At 53.9% G+C, this 4,974-nt stretch overlaps 1 pseudogene; it reads left to right on the top strand.

The window, feature by feature from the left end:
* The first annotated feature begins 1,117 nt into the window (after positions 1 to 1,117).
* On the top strand, positions 1,118 to 4,729 carry LOC130683367 (uncharacterized; annotated as a pseudogene).
* Positions 4,730 to 4,974: the final 245 nt, after the last annotated feature.

The following is a 4,974-nucleotide window of genomic DNA, read 5'->3' as shown; positions in this document are numbered from 1 at the left end:
ACATGAGCCACTTCCATTAACAATCGCACACACACACACACACACACACACACACACACACATCCATCCTTCTCTGGAAAACTCTAATATAGATTTTGGTACTGAGAGTGGTTCTAGAGGAACAAAATCTTAAAGATAAGTTTTCTGAATTGATTCTGGGCTTTCTGGAATTGACTGTCTAATCCCATGAGATTTAAAGACATTAATGACTCCATTTCCAGCAGTAGAAGAGTGCACTGACAGTCCATGGTTTGATGGGGCAAGAGAGATGCACAAAATATGACCATTGGAGATGCCCACAGATCTGAGCAATGCCCACAGACCTGGGCATTGGCCAGCTGATCCTGCTATTCCTAGTAGTAAAATAGAGAGGAATTCCTGAATTCCTAAATTCCTACTAAATCCTTACCTGTATGAGCAGAAAGATCTAGATCAAGTGAACAAAAGTCTAACCTGAATAATAAAAGCAGAGTCATGCCCCTTAAACAACTCTCAGACTTGAGCCAGTTTACAGCCCCAGAACCCCTTGAGTGATGGGGGGCCAGGTACCTTTGACGAAGGACCGTGTTCACTGCCAGATATTCACACTGTTCATCATCGTCCCAGCCGTCCTGAGAGACTGTGGCCTCTCACCAGGGTGACTGCACTGGGGAAAAGGAAATCGCACCTTCTGAGGGGTACTGGGCACAGGCGCTGCACTGACACTGACGCCAGAAGGCGCCACGTCGCCCTGCCCACCAGTCAGAGCAGGGGGCTTATGGCGGGCAGGCCGTCAACGGGGTCCTAGCTCAGGCCGCCTCACGGGGCGTCCCTGACTCCACCCGGGGGTTATTCCCCAGATCTGGGTGTACAGTTGGAATAGACACACTTAGCACTGGCAGAATCCCCACCATGGTTCCGTGACCCACGGAGTGAGGGGTACTATGGTGGGAAAGGCCACGTGGAAGCCACGAACTGCCCCTACCTAGGTAAACGGTAAACCACAGCAGCAGCATCCCGGGAGGGACTGGAGGGATCGGTGCCCCCGCCAAGGACTAGAGGGTCCCGGGGTGGCGATTCCACATGCCCCATGCGACTCTCCTATCTGCCTGGGCAAAAGCCTGGTAGGTCTTTGCAAATGGCAGACACTCACTGTGACCTCAACGAGGCGGTAGCTGCGGCTGCTGTGCCAGATGTGCGGCCTCATTGTTTAGCACATTAACTCGTCCCCGACTATCTGCTGGGCAGCTGCTGATCTGAAAGACGCGTTCTGCTCCATCCTTGTCCATAAGCTCCACCAGAAGCAGTTTGCTCTCTGCTGGCAGGATCAGGATCGCACCTTCCCTGTCCTTCTGCAGCAGCACCCCGACGTGCCAGGCCTTATGTCAGAATTTCGTTCACTGGGGACTCGATCACATGATCCCTTTCTCTTCCACAAGGTATCACACTTGCCCATCACATTGGGGACATTGTGCTGCTTGGACCCAGTGAGCGAGAAGTAGCAGCTACTCTAGACTTATTGGCAAGACATTTACATGCAAAGGGCAGGGAAACCTCTGACAAATGCCAGGGGTCTTCTACCTGGGAGAAATTCCCAGGGGTCCAGCAGGTGGGGCATGTGGAGATATCCCATCTAAGGTGAAGGATAAATTGTTGCATCTGAGCCCTCCCATAACCAAAAAGGAGGCACCACACCTAGTGGGCCTCTTTGGGTTTTGGAGGCAACACATCCTCATTCAGGTGTGCTACTCTGGCCCATTTACCAAGTGACCCAAACAGCTGCTGGTTTGGCATGAGGCCCAGAACAAGAGAAGGCTCTGCAGCAGGTCCTGGCTGCTGTGCGAGCTGCTCTGCCCCCTGAGCCATACGACCCTGCAGGCCCAGTGGTGCATGAAGAGGCCGTGGCAGGAAGGGGTGCTGTTGGGCAACTTCAGCAGTCCCTTCTAGGCACGTCATATGAAGAGTGCATACTATCAACAGGATGTGATGTATCCACCATAAATTTCAATTATGAGTTGCACTGCAGGCCCTTGGGGCTTCAAGGCAAAGCCCTGCCGTCCTCTGCAGATGACCACTGCTTTTGAGTGGACACTGTGGCCCTAGAGCTCCTCCTTGGGATTTCCTTGCAGGAGAGCAGTGAAGAGAAATGCTCCCAGTGAGCAGAACTTTGACCACCTGGTTGTTAATTTTGCTTGGAAGGAGAAATGACCACATGTGTAGTTTTATACCAACTGATGGGCTGTGGCCAATGGTCTGACTGGATGACCGGGGACTTGGAAGGAACGTGATTAGAACAAGGAAGTCTGGCAAGAGATATGTGGTAGACCTCTCTGAATGGGGGAAAAAGTAAAGATACCTGTGTCCCATGTCAATGCCCAGAAAAAGATGACTTCAGCAGAGGAAGATTTTAATAATCAAGTGGATAGAATGACCTGTTCTGTGGTCTCCAGTCGGCCTCTTCCCCGGCCACCCCTGCCATCGCCCAGTGGGCTCATGAGCAAAGTGGCCATGGTGGTAGGGATGGCGGTTATGCACAGGGTCAGCAACACGGACTACTACTCACCAGGGCTGACCTGGCTGCAGCCACAGCCGGGTGCCCAGCCTGCCCACAGCACAGACCAACAGTGAGTCCCCAGCATGGCACCGTTCCTGGGGTGGTCAGCCAGTCACCCAGGGGCAGGCTGATTACACCGGGCCATTCCCATCATAGAAGGGGCTGAGTTCTTACTGGAATAGACACTTACTCTGGACATGGATTTACCTTTCTGCATGCAATGCTTCTGCCAAAAATACCATCCGTGGGCTTACAGAATGCATTACCCACCATCACAGTATTCTGCACAGCATTGCTTCTGATCAAGGGACTCACTTCACAGGAAATGAAGTGGGGCACTGGGCCCAGGCCCGTAGAATTCCCTGATCTAACCTTGTTCCCTACCATCCCGAAGCGTCTGGCTTCATAAAACAGAGGAATGGCCTCTTGAAGACTTATGGAGTGCGAGCTACATACTTTGTAGGGCTGGGGAAAGGTTCCCCAGGAGGATATACTCTGAATCAGAGTCTAACACATGGTGCTATGTCTCCACAGCCAGAAATCACAGGTCCAGGGACAAGGGATGGAAATGGGAGTGGTGCCACTCACCTAGCAAAATTTCAGCTTCCTGGTGGCTTCTTTTAATCCTCTGTTGGCCTAGAGGTCTTAGATCTAAACGGAGTAATGCTTCCACCAGGAGGCATAACAATGATTCCATTGAACTGGAAGTTAAGGCTGCTACCTGGTCATTTTGGACTCATTGTGTCTCTGAATCAATAGGCAAAGGCGGTTCCTGTGCTGGCTCCTGAATACCCAGAGGAAACGGGTAAAATATAAATAGATATATGCATATATTTATATATAAGGATAAATATATTTACATATAAGGATAAACTATAAACAAACCCAAATCACCAAGCCTGAGCAGCCCAACCCATTGCTGGGCAGATTCACCATGTGTCATGGTGCCCAGGGACCCACCTGCTGTTCTGATAAGCTGGCTATACTGCCCAGCACCAAACTTTTCTCCATTTTGCTTCTTAACTGCAGGATTAAGGTCAACAGAAATCTCAGAATTATTCTTCGTAGAAATAGGGTTTGAGTATCTATTGATAAAATGCTAAAGGCCCCTTGTCCCACTGGGGGTAACTTCCAAACAGAAATTGATTCTCTGCTCAGTGGGGATTTTGCCCCCCCCACCTGTCCTTCAGGAGACACTTGACAATGTCTCGAGACCTCTAGTTGCTCCAGCTGGGAACTGGGGTGTCACGTCATTGCTGGCACGTCTCTGGAGAGAACAGGCCAGGGATGCCGCTCAAAGTGCCAGCACAGAGGACAACCCAGAGCCCAGTCTTACCCATCCCCAGCATCACGAGCACCGCGGCTGAGAAACCCTGGTCTAGACCCTCATTCCCTCACCTGAGCCCCAGGTTGGAGGCTCGGCCCCCCGTCCCCTCCTCTCCCTCCCCTCCCCCCCTCCCCCTGTTCCCTGTCTCCAGCCTTCTCCGCCTCTCTCTCTTCAGGGCCTCTTGCCTGTCGCACTGGGCTGCCCACAGACTCAGGGCCTCACGTCCCATCCTCCCAGCCGTTCTGTCCCAGGGAGCCACAGGGGGAACCCACTGGCACCCCCATCCTGGCCTCTGGGCTCCTGTCAGTTCAGCTGGGGCCCCGGAGCCCCGGACTCCCCCCACCCCGCCGGGCAGCCCTGCCCTGCCCTGCCGCTGACCGTCCCGGGCCAACCTCTGGCGCCACAGACACGGGCCAGGCCACCTGAGGTGCTCGGGGGAGCCCCTGCCAGCACCCCAGCTTTGGGTGGGGAGGGGAAAGGGGGCAGGAGGGAAGCCGAGGGGCAGCCCTGGGAGGCAGGGGCGGGGGCAGAGCGCCAGGGCAGGCACAGCCGAGGCGGAGGGGACAGGGCGCGGGGCGCGGGGCAGCGGAGGCGGCCGGGCCCCTGCCACCTGCGGCCGGCCAGCCGTCACCCTTCCCTGTGGGAAATCTGCATTCCTCCCTCGGTCCTCTCCCCCAAGAGCTCTCAATTTAGAAAAGCAAGCAGAACCCTTTCAAATGCGTATTGTTTTCCGACCATAATGCCATCTGCCCGTGCAGATGTCGCTGCCTCTTCCTGGCTGCCTGGTGGGGTCGGTGTCACCGGCCCGGGAGCTCTGCCACCGCCGCTGGCAGCACCCGCCGTGGGCACAGGGGGAGCAGAAGAAGTGAACCGTTGGCTCACCACTCAAGGTCGCCTCGTTTCCTATGAAGTAACTTCTTGGCAGTTTCTGGCAGGAGGAGCATTTCACACCCAAATCTCTGTTGGCATTTCCCCCTGAGTAACTGGCTTGTTTGGAAGATAATTAAGAAACCTCTTATTCTTCCTCTTTAAAAACACTTTTTCACCCATACCGTTATCCTTGGAGGTAAGCAAGGCAGACACGACCATTAACTTAGTTCCGAGGAGGACACTG

Source organism: Manis pentadactyla, chromosome 1 (assembly GCF_030020395.1).
Source record: "Manis pentadactyla isolate mManPen7 chromosome 1, mManPen7.hap1, whole genome shotgun sequence".
In the NCBI taxonomy this organism is placed as follows: Eukaryota; Metazoa; Chordata; class Mammalia; order Pholidota; family Manidae; genus Manis; species Manis pentadactyla.
This window is presented reverse-complemented; position numbering and strand designations above follow the sequence as displayed.